At 42.6% G+C, this 12,412-nt stretch overlaps 1 protein-coding gene across 3 annotated transcripts in view; it reads left to right on the top strand.

The window, feature by feature from the left end:
• Positions 1–12,412, top strand: part of LOC121572661 (mitogen-activated protein kinase kinase kinase kinase 3-like) — a 110,203-nt gene that overhangs the window by 5,682 nt on the left and 92,109 nt on the right. The gene's annotated exons all lie outside the window — the stretch shown is intronic.

The following is a 12,412-nucleotide window of genomic DNA, read 5'->3' on the forward strand; positions in this document are numbered from 1 at the left end:
AGGGGCTCCCAAAGATGAAAATGCTGGTTTACATGGTTAAGGGTTTCTCAGTTTTAACTTATTACAGTTGAAGTCGGAAGTTTACATACACTTAGGTTGGAGTCATTAAAACTCGTTTTTCAACCACTCCACATTTCTTGTTAACAAACTATAGTTTTGGCAAGTCGGTTAGGACATCTACTTTGTGCACGACACAAGTAATTTTTCCAACAATTGTTTACAGACAGATTATTTCACTTATAATTCACTGTATCACAATTCCAGTGGGTCAGAAGTTTACATACACTAAGTTGACTGTGCCTTTAAACAGCTTGGAAAATTCCAGAAAATGATATCATGGCTTTAGAAGCTTCTGATGGGCTGATTGACATAATTTGAGTCAATTGGAGGTGTACCTGTGGATGTATTTCAAGGCCTACCTTCAAACTCAGTTCCTCTTTGCTTGACATCATGGGAAAATCAATAGAAATCAGACAAGACCTCAGAAAAAAAATTGTAGACCTCCACAAGTCTGGTTCATCCTTGGGAGCAATTTCCAAACGCCTGAAGGTACCGCGTTCATCTGTACAAACAATAGTACGCAAGTATAAACACCATGGGACTACACAGCCGTCATACCGCTCAGGAAGGAGACGCGTTCTGTCTCCTAGAGATGAACGTACTTTTGTGCGAAAAGTACAAATCAATCCCAGAACCACAGCAAAGGACCTTGTGAAGATGCTGGAGGAAACAGGTACAAAAGTATCTATATGCACAGTAAAACGAGTCCTATATCGACATAACCTGAAAGGCCGCTCAGCAAGGAAGAAGCCACTGCTCCAAAACCGCCATAAAAAAGAAAGACTACGGTTTGCAACTGCACATGGGGACAAAGATCATGCTTTTTGGAGAAATGTCCTCTGGTCTGATGAAAGACAAATAGAACTGTTTGGCCATAATGACCATCGTTATGTTTGGAGGAAGAAGGGGGTTGCTTGCAAGCCGAAGAACACCATCCCAACCGTGAAGCACAGGGGTGGCAGCATCATGCTGTGGGGGTGCTTTGCTGCAGGAGTGACTGGTGCATTTCACAAAATAAATGGCATCATGAGGAAGGAAAATTATGTGGATATATTGAAGCAACATCTCAAGACATCAGTCAGGAAGTTAAAGCTTTGTCGCAAATGGGTTTTCCAAATGGACAATGACCCCAAGCATACTTCCAAAGTGGCAAAATGGCTTAAGGACAACAAAGTCAAGGTATTGGAGTGGCCATCACAAAGCCCTGATCTCAATCCTATAGAACATTTGTGGGCAGAACTGAAAAAGCGTGTGCGAGCAAGGAGGCCTACAAACCTGACTCAGTTACACCAGCTCTGTCAGGAGGAATGGGCCAAAATTCACCCAACTTATTGTGGGAAGCTTGTGGAAGGCTACCCGAAACATTTGACCCAAGTTAAACAATTTAAAGGCAATGCTACCAAATACTAATTGAGTGTATGTAAACTTCTGACCCACTGGGAATGTGATGAATGAAATAAAAGCTGAAGTAAATAATTCTCTGTACTATTATTCAGACTTAAAATAAAGTGGTGATCCTAACTGACCTAAGACAGGGAATTTTTACTAGGTTAAATGTCAGGAATTGTGAAAAACTGAGTTTAAATGTATTTGGCTAAGGTGTATGTAAAATTCCGACTGCAACTATATGTGAATGTGGGTCATGTTTTGAAATGCACTGCAAAGCAATTCTGCGTAATCTTTGGCTAAGATTGAACACTTTGTTTTTCTACCCCTTATAAAAGGTGCATAGATGACTGTTCATATAATGAGTTTCTATCCATACTTCAACGTTGGGATTCAACCCACTAGTCAATTTTTTCATTCTGAAGACTTTAGCTTACATAGTTAGGCCAGAAGATGAGCTACTACACCAACATTACATCGGTGGCATCTTAGGCCCCCCTTTAATTTTAATTTTATTTCACCTTTATTTAACCAGGTAAGCCAGTTGAGAACAAGTTCTCATTTACAACTGCGACCTGGCCAAGATAAATCAAAGCAGTGCGATAAAAACAACAACAGAGTTACATATGGGGTAAAACAAAACATAAAGTCAAAAATACAACACAAAATATATATACAGTGTGTGCAAATGTAGCAAGTTATGGAGGTAAGGCAATAAATAGGCCATAGTGCAAAATAATTACAATGAGTATTAACACTGGAATGATAGATGTGCAAGAGATGATGTGCAAATAGAGATACTGGGGTGCAAATGTGCAAAATAAATAACAATATGGGGATGAGGTAGTTGGGTGGGCTAATTTCAGATGGGCTGTGTACAGGTGCAGTGATTGGTAGGGTGCTCTGACAACTGATGCTTAAAGTTAGTGAGGGTGATAAGAGTCTCCAGCTTCAGAGATTTTTGCAGTTCGTTCCAGTCATTGGCAGCAGAGAACTGGAAGGAATGGTGGCCAAAGGAGGTGTTGGCTTTGGGGATGACCAGTGAGTTATACCTGCTGGAGCGCATACTACGGGTGGGTGTTGCTATGGTGACCAATGAGCTAAGATAAGGTGGGGATTTGCCTAGCAGTGATTTATAGATGGCCTGGAGCCAGTGGGTTTGGCGACGAATATGTAGTGAGGACCCGCCAACAAGAGCGTACAGGTCACAGTGGTGGGTAGTATATGGGGCTTTGGTGACAAAACGGATGGCACTGTGATAGACTACATCCAATTTGCTGAGTAGAGTGTTGGAGGCTATTTTGTAAATTACATCGCCGAAGTCAAGGATCGGTAGGATAGTCAGTTTTACGAGGGCATGTTTGGCAGCATGAGTGAAGGAGGCTTTGTTGCGAAATAGGAAGCCGATTCTAGATTTAACTTTGGATTGGAGATGCTTAATTAGAGTCTGGAAGGATAGTTTACAGTCTAACCAGACACCTAGGTATTTGTAGTTGTCCTCATACTCTAGGTCAGACCCGCCGAGAGTAGTGATTCTAGTCGGGTGGGCGGGTGCCAGCAGCATTCGATTGAAGAGCATGCATTTAGTTTTACTAGTGTTTAAGAGCAGTTGGAGGCTACGGAAGGAGTGTTGTATGGCATTGAAGCTTGTTTGGAGGTTTGTTAACACAGTGTCCAATGAAGGGCCAGATGTATACAAAATGGTGTCGTCTGCGTAGAGGTGGATCTGAGTATCACCAGCAGCAAGAGCGACATCATTGATATACACAGAGAAAAGAGTCGGCCCAAGAATTGAACCCTGTGGCACCCCCATAGACTGCCATAGGTCCAGACAACAGGCCCTCCGATTTGAGACATTGAACTCTATCTGAGAAGTAGTTGGTGAACCAGGCGAGGCAGTCAATTGAGAAACCAAGGCTATTTAGTCTGCCAATAAGAATGCGGTGGTTGACAGAGTCGAAAGCCTTGGCCAGGTCGATGAATACGGCTGCACAGTACGTCTATTATCGATCGCGGTTATAATATCGTTTAGCACCTTGAGCGTGGCTGAGGTGCACCCATGACCAGCTCGGAAACCGGATTGCATAGCGGAGAAGGTACAGTGTGATTCGAAATGGTCGGTGATCTGTTTGTTAACTTGGCTTTCAAATACTTTCGAAAGGCAGGGCAGGATATAGGTCTGTAACAGTTTGGATCTAGAGTGTCACCCCCTTTGAAGAGGGGGATGACCGCGGCAGCTTTCAAATCTCTGGGGATCTCAGACGTTACGAAAGAGAGGTTGAACAGGCTAGTAATAGGGGTTGCGACAATTTCGGCGGCTAATTTTAGAAAGAAAGGGTCCAGATTGTCTAGCCCAGATGATTTGTAGGGGTCCAGATTTTACAGCTCTTTCAGAACATCAGCTGTCTGAATTTGTGTGACGGAGAAGCGGGGGAGGGCATGGGCAAGTTGCAGCGGAGGGTGCAGAGCTGGTGACAGGGGTAGTGGTAGCCAGGTGGAAAGCATGGCCAGCCGTAGCAAAATGCTTGTTGAAATTCTCGATTAGTGTAGATTTATCGGTGGTGTTAGTGTTTCCTAGCCTCAGTGCAGTGGGCAGCTGGGAGGAGGTGCTCTTATTCTCCATGGACTTTACAGTGTCCCAAAACGTTTTGGAGTTAGTGCTACAGGATGCAAATTTCTGTTTGAAAAAGCTAGCCTTTGCTTTCCTAACTGCTTGTGTATATTGGTTCCTAACTTCCCTGAAAAGTTGCATATCGCGGGGGCTATTCGATGCTAATGCAGTATGCCACAGGATGTTTTTGTGCTGGTCAAGGGCAATCAAGTCTGAGGAGAACCAGGGGCTGTATCTGTTCTTAATTCTGCATTTTTTGAATGGGGCATGCTTATTTAAGATTGAGAGGAAAGCACTTTTAAAGAACAACCAGGCATCCTCTACTGATGGAATGAGATCGATATCCATCCAGGATACCTGGGCCAGGTCAATTAGGAAGGCCTGCTCGCTAAAGTGTTTTAGGGAGTGTTTGACAGTGATGAGGGGTGGTCGTTTGACCGCAGACCCGTTACGGACGCAGGCAATAAGGCAGTGATCACTGAGATCCTGGTTGAAGACAGTGGAGGTGTATTTAGAGGGTAAGTTAGTCAGGATGATATCTATAAGGGTGCCCATGTTTAGAGTTTTAGGGTTGTTCCTGGTAGGTTCCTTGATAATTTGTGTGAGATTGAGGGCATCTAGTTTGGATTGTAGGATGGCCGGGGTGTTAAGCATATTCCAGTTTAGATCACCAAGCAGTACGAACTCTGAGGATAGATGGGGGCCAGTCAATTCACATATGGTGTCCAGGGCACAGCTGGGGGCTTCCCCTACAGAGAATCCCTTTCTATTTTGAAGTAAGTTGGTCCATATCAGAAACCAGCTGTGTGGGTTTCACTTTAAGTAACCTACAGTACAGATTAAACAGGCCCTCTTGATTTACATTGTTCAATTCCTTGAACAATGGGTTTCTTACTTTCTTTCATGAAATACTTAATAAATACTTAATAATTGGTGCTAACATGGGTAATTCTGTCATGACAGTTGGTGCAAGGTTATTAACAAGCTCTTAGAATAATACGCGAACTTCTTTATATCATCAGTTCCCACAGTGCCCCTAAATAAGAGCGATAAGGGAGATAGCCTATGCCATAATGAATATAGATTTTCTTTAGGTAGGCCTATCTCCCCAAAAGAGCACTACACATCAAAGATCTCGTGCATTTCCTTTTCCACACTATCTCTCTTGAAATGGGCCTAATTGTATGTAGTATCCATTAGTGCCAAGTTAGGGACTACTTATTTCATGAGAAAAGCATGTGAAAGGAAGTCTTACTCAAAGGTACGGGAAAGGGAAGCAGTAGGATGAAAGCCCTTGTCATGTGACTGAAACTGAAAAACAAAGAAACAATTAGGCTATGTACATACTCTCTCTTTATCTTGTGCTCAACACAACTCATTGTCTTTGGGCCAGATACAATACTTCCTACCTTATCCATTATAATATACCTTATTCTTTTCCCTGTTTCCTCCCTCAAACTATAGTAAGGTCCGAAATGATTGACACCCTTGATAAAGGTGAGAGAAAATGACTGTATCCTGGGTCCTGGGACCCTTGTTAAGGTCAACGGCATCATGAACTTTACCCAGTACCAGGACATTTTATACAAAACCCTGGTTGCTTCTACCAGGAGGCTGAAACTTGGCCGCAAGTGGATTTTCCAGCAAGAAAATAACCCCAAGCACACATCAAAATCCACAAAGAAATGGCCATCTCAGTCTCCGGACTTGAAACCCATTGAAAACCTGTGGTTTTAATTAAAGAGCAGTCCATAAACGCAGACGAAGGATATCAATGATCTGGAATGATTCTGTAAGGAGGAATGATCTAAGCTCCCTCCCAATGTGTTCTCCAACTCATAAAACATTTTAGAAAAAGGTTTATTTTGCCCTTATTCTCGCAAGGTGAGGTATTGAAAAGAAGGGTGTCAATAATTTTGACCCCTACCTTTTTGAGAAAAACTATATTACTTGTTAAACAAAATCCCTTTCTCTGAGCAATTGTATTAGTATAAAATAATATAAATTGCATACAATATAGTTTAGGATTTTATTATTTATTTTATACAGTCAACTTTGCTAAATTGTATGATCAATCATTTCAGATCCCACTGTATGTCTAAAAGTGCCAATTGAGTTGATCACCAAACATTTTTGAAGTGCATTTTATTGTAAAAGCATTGACAAAACCCAGTTGATGGACATTTTTGGAAACTGCCTAGAAAGACTTGCTGTTCAGAATGCAGAATACCCTGCAGCCTATACCCTGCAGCCAATTTCATAGCTGCTGGGTTGTTTTCAGTCATCACCATTATCTCTGCAAGTGAGAACCTTTGCTCTCATGGGAATGTACCCTACCTATATGCATTCACATTCCTGAAAACATTTGCATGAATGCAATACCAAGATTATTATGGAGGCCCGGGAAGGCTTTGTAATGATGATAGCTGCAATATGACAGCATTTTGCACTCCATGGAAAAATGTCCCCTAGGTACAGATCTAGGATCAGCTGCCTAACACCCAATCCTAACCTTAACCATTAGTGAGGAAAATGCTAAACTGACCCAAGATCTGATTCTAGGGACAACTTCACCCTACTCCCTGTGGCTGCATTTGGCTTCATAGAATTCCTCATCGTCTATCATCCTTGACTTTAAGATAACATTTTTGCATGTGAAAGAATGTTAACGAAATGTCTGAGTTCCTCCAATGTTTTTTTTGTGTGTAGGAGGACTTGGCTTTTCCAGACAGTGTGCAACTTGGTAACACCACTTCACTTGAAGTGTGTCATACTGTCGTAAGAATGACGTAACAAGTACAGTAATAATATAATAACTATGAATAATATGCCATAGCATTGTCAGGAACGTTATTGTCATATGCTGAGACAAAAGTCGCTCTGGATAAGAGCGTCTGCTAAATGACTAAAATGTAATGTAAATGTATTTACCCATCGAGAGCTTGGGACTGTTAGGTTCTATCTGCAAAAAGATGATTCTGAGATAATTGGCTTTAACGCGCCGAAACCTCATTGGTTTGAATGGTGTCAGCAATTTTGATCTTGTATTCTTTTGAACTTAACAACATGCATTGGAGTATTTAGGTAGAGAACATTGAACAGAACAAGGCTATGTCAAATAACTCAATTTGGACAAAAATGCAGATAGAACCTTATAGTCCCAAGCTCTCGCTATGTCATGAAGATGATATAACAGGGTAAATTCTTACATGTTATTGTAATGGACGCCATAGCAGTTGTTTGCTAACAAATGGCTTATACTTATAGCTAGGGCTGGGCGATATGGCCAAAATATCATATCACTCTATTTTTCAAGTTTTTGACAGTATTTTATGTTTTTGAATAATAGAAGTTCTACATTTGCTTTAGGAGTAGTGCGTGACCCTAGGGTGGCAACACATACATTCTAAGTGATTTCATTCTGATTGTTTTATACTGTTCAATTCAACTTCAACCAAAAATAATTTCCTGCATTTCCATCAATTTCTGCATTTCCTGCACGCATTTGAGATAATTTCCACACTGCCATGTAGGGCTGCACGATATGGGCAAAAATTCCAAGGCCTTATTTTTAACCAAATGTTGCAATTGCGATTTGACTTTCAATTTAGATCGAAACACTTGGGTGAACTGTTGGAATCATGGAAATACACTGAACAAAAATATAAATGCAACTTGGATAAAAGCGTCTGCTAAATGGCATATTATTATATTATAACATTCAACAATTTCAAAGATTCTACTGAGTTACAGTTCATATAAGGAAATCAGTCAATTTAAATACATACATTAGGCCTTAATCTATGGATTTCACATGACTGGGAATACAGATATGCATACTTTAAAAAACAAAGGTAGGGGCGTGGATCAGAGAACCAGTCAGTATCTGATGTGACCACCATTTGCCTCATGCAGCGCGACACATATCCTTCGCATAGAGTTGATTAGGCTGTTGATTGTGGCCTGTGGAATGTTGTCCCACTCCTCTTCTGGCTGTGTGAAGTTGCTGGATATTGGCGAAAACTAGAACACTCTGTCGTACACGCCGATCCAGAGCATCCCAAACATGCTCAATGGGTGACATGTCTGGTGAGTATGCAGGCCATGGAAGAACTGGAACATTTTCAGCTTCCAGGAATTGTGTACAGATCCTTGCGACATTGGGCCGTGCATTAATATGCTGAAACATGAGGTGATGGCGGCGGATGAATGGCATGACAATGGGCCTCAGGATCTCGTCACGGTATCTCTGTGCATTCAAATTGCTATGAATAAAATGCAATTGTGTTCGTTGTCCATAGCTTGTGCCTGCCCATACCATAACCCCTGTTCACAACGTTGACATCAGCAAACCGCTCGCCCACATGACACTACACGCTGTCTGCCATCTGCCCGGTACAGTTGAAACAGGGATTAATCTGTGAAGAGCACAATTCTCCAGCGTGCCAGTGGCCATTGAAGTTTAGAATTTGCCCACTGAATTCGGTTATGACGCCGAACTGCAGTCAGGTTAAGACCCTGGTGAGCACGCAGATTAACCTGAGATGGTTTCTGACAGTATGTGCAGAAATTATTCGGTTGTGCAAACCCACAGTTTCATCAGCTGTCCGGGTGGCTGGTCTCAGACGGTCCCGCAGCTGAAGAAGCCGGATGTGGATGTCCTGGGCCTGCGTGGTTACATGTGGTCTGCAGTTGTGAGGCAAGTTGGACGTACTGCCAAATTCTCTAAAACGACGTTGGAGGCTGCTTATGGCAGAGAAATTAACATTTAATTCTCTCGGAACAGCTCTGCTGAACATTCCTGCAGTCAGCATGTCAATTGCACGCTCCCTCAAAACTTGAGACATCTGTGGCATTGTGTTGTGTGACAGAAATGCACATTTTAGAGTGGCCTTTTATTGTCCCCAGCACAAGGTGCACCTGTGTAATGATCATGCTGTTTACTCAGCTTATTCATATGCCACACCTGTCAGGTGGATACATTCTATTGGCAAAGGAGAAATGCTCACCAACGGATGTAAACAAATTTGTGTAAAACATTTGCGAGAAATAAGCTTTTTGTGCGTATGGAACATTTCTGGGATTTCAACTAATGAAAATGCCAGGGAGGAATTATTGTGACAGGGTAGGAACCAAAGTGACGGTCAGTGTTTCCTAGGGGACCCTATAATCTTTGGCTACATTAAATGTTTTTTCATGGAGCCAACATATTCATGCTTCGCCTATTCCGCTTTGATTTAGAAGATACTGTTGCACAAACAACTTGCTGATTTAGGCCTACACCAGCACTGGTATCAGGTTATATTAGTTTGCTATGTTTGCTCTGACTGAGTACATTTATTAGCTAGCTAGCCAGCTAACTAGCGATTAGCATTAGTGGCTGCATTGACCATGCAGACTGAACGCAAGTGTCTCGTGGTCAAGCAACACCAAATGCGCTCCTTGAGTGGCATGGGGCGGGGCTAGGTGTGTGTGGAAATTGGCATGGAGAGAGCAGAAAGGGATGACTCAAGTAGCGGTGTAAACTATAAAAATGGACGTTACATAGGGCATATCACATTTAACAAACCAAACATTCAAATACCGTTATAGAAGGTAAAGTAAAAACCCATACCGGTCCGTGCAGCAATACCGGTATATAGTAAAATACAGTATACCGCCCAACCCTACTTATAGCTGTGTCTCTCTACTATGACATTCTTATGACTGTGTCATGACAGTGTTATAGCATGGTCATGATAGTAAGTGTTAACTGTTATTGTAATGAACACCATAGCAGTCGTTAACAAATGACTTAAAGTCCAGTTAGCAGATAATGGACCCTAACAGACATTTATGTAGTTGGTGTGATGGTCCCGTTGAGGTTGAACTAATATACATGGGTTTGAACAACTTTTATCATAGAAATTATTTGTTAGTTTACATTTGTACAATTTATGCTCCCTGCATATAAAAGCCATGAAGACTTCAACGCAAGATCGTAATTTCTATGACTCACACGGTGGAGGAACATATTGCCTGTAGTCTACTGTACTGTGGTAAGCTATAAGTGGCACTTCACTTTTTAATATGGAAAACAGCTGTGAGGATTTTTCTACAATATAGCAGTTATATGTGGAAATATGTATTTGAGTCAATATTAGCAAGCCAGAAGCTGATGAAACCAAGTGGATTCTCTCCTCCCTCTCTCCCCAGATTTAGCTTGTGGCTATCACTGTCTAGCTGGCTAGGTTTAGGATATTTACTAGCCCATACCAGTGACAAACTTAGCTATGTTATCGACATATAGCAGTACACAAAATCTAGCTCACTTATTTTGCCAGCTAGAAAGAAATAGCCACAAATTGATTTAGAAAAGGAGGAAGAGGATAGCTAGCTATAGCATGCTAACGTTAGCAGCTGCCCCTTCAACAAGAAGCAACTGTGACAACATTGATCCTAAGATGATTTAAAAAAAAAAACTAATCCACAATCCACCCCTCCAAAGAAAGCATGACTCTCGGGCTTCTCCGTAAATCCACCAGATCCGCGATCGGATCCATGGCTAAAGTGTTGCATTTCAGTTTAGGCCGCACCTGGCAGGCTGTATAGATAACTCCCCCGGAGCCACAGAATGGCTGAATTACCGCAACATGCAGCCCCTATGAACATCTTGAAAACTTGCTCTATACAGTAACAGTGACCTCCGTTGCGGCCAAAATTACTATTTCCCGTAGGCTTGTACTGTCTATAGCAATGATCACCAACCTTTTCTGAGTCAAGATCACTTTGGAAGTTAAAAAGCAAGCCGAGATCTACAGTTCAAATATTTTTTTAAACATGACTTCAAAAAATGTACGCCTTTGCAACATTAATAAAAACAGTTCTGTAGGAATTAAGTTTGTGCAGTAGGCCATATATGCTGTATTGGCTATGTGCTTGGTCTGACAATATTGGTATTTTTATTTATTTAACAACAAAAAAATTGTATTTTTACCCCCTTTACTCCCCAATTTCGTCAATGTCCCATCGCTGCAACTCCTGTACGGACTCGGGAGAGGCGAATGTCGAGAGCCGTGCGTCCTCTGAAACGCAACCCCGCCAAGCCGTATTGTTTCTTGACACAATGCACGCTTAACTCGGAAGCCAGCCGCACCAATGTGTCGGAGGAAACACCGTACACCTGGCGACCGTGTCAGTGTGCGTGTGCCCGGCCCGCTACAGGAGCTGCTACAGCGCGATGGGACAAGGACATCCTGGCCGGCCAAACCCTCCCCTAACCCGGACAGCGCTGGGCCAATTGTGCGTCGCCTCATGGCTGCGACACAGCCCGGTATCGAACCAGGATCTGCCCGGTATCGAACCAGGATCTGCCCGGTATCGAACCAGAATCTGCCCGGTATCGAACCAGAATCTGCCCGGTATCGAACCAGAATCTGCCCGGTATCGAACCAGAATCTGCCCGGTATCGAACCAGAAGCTTTAGACCGCTGCGCCACTCGGGAGGCCCAGAACAATATTGTTCTTGTAAGACAACATTATATTTCAAAACTCAAGCTTTGATAACAACATAGATCAGTTGTTGTATCACTTGCAAGGCACAGCTGAGCATAAATTGAAATAATTCGCTTTTTTATTTTACTGGACTGATGGTACCTGCATCTGATGGTCAGTCTCAGCGGAGGGAGGGAGAGAGCAGCAGAGGGTCTGCATCTCACTGTCCCTGCTCTCTCCTTTCCTCTGCTGAGACTGACCAGAGAGGGGACACCGTCCTCCCACTCCTTTTAAATAGCTGAACTGCCTGTTTGGACAGTACGTCAGGCTTGGGTCGGGTTGTTTTGATAGTTCTGCGGCTTCTACGTGTCTAGAAAATGGTTTTGTATTGATTTCAACAATCTGAGGAAGCCCTATTGTCCGGGGAGGGAGTGTGTCAGTGTGGAGTTGGGGGATAGAAAGAGGAAAAATGGAGGGGAGGAGGGAGGCAGAGAGATAAATCGAGAGAGAAGCAGAGAAAAAGCGAGTGAGAATGAGAGGGAAAGCGGGAATGGGAGAGAGAGAAAGTGGACAAGAGACATATAGTGAGATGGAGAGTGGGGGTCTAAAATAAATATGGTGATGCTTCATATTTGCGTCGCAGCCCTGGTTTGAGTGGAATTTGTCCATTCTCTTTCTAAGGGCTGTGTTGGTTAACTGGGAAATGGATTGTGTAAGCAGATCTCCTCAGACAGAGCTAGGCCTACTTCAAACTCAATATCCTTGTTAGAATACTTAAATGCATCCTTCCTTGTTTCCTTGAGGTAATCAACAGATCTATAAGTGATAGGATAGATGAAAGCAAGGTTACCACCCCATTACTTTCACTGATCCAACCAATTC

The sequence above is a fragment of the Coregonus clupeaformis genome, chromosome 20 (genome assembly GCF_020615455.1).
Source record: "Coregonus clupeaformis isolate EN_2021a chromosome 20, ASM2061545v1, whole genome shotgun sequence".
Taxonomy (NCBI): domain Eukaryota; kingdom Metazoa; phylum Chordata; class Actinopteri; order Salmoniformes; family Salmonidae; genus Coregonus; species Coregonus clupeaformis.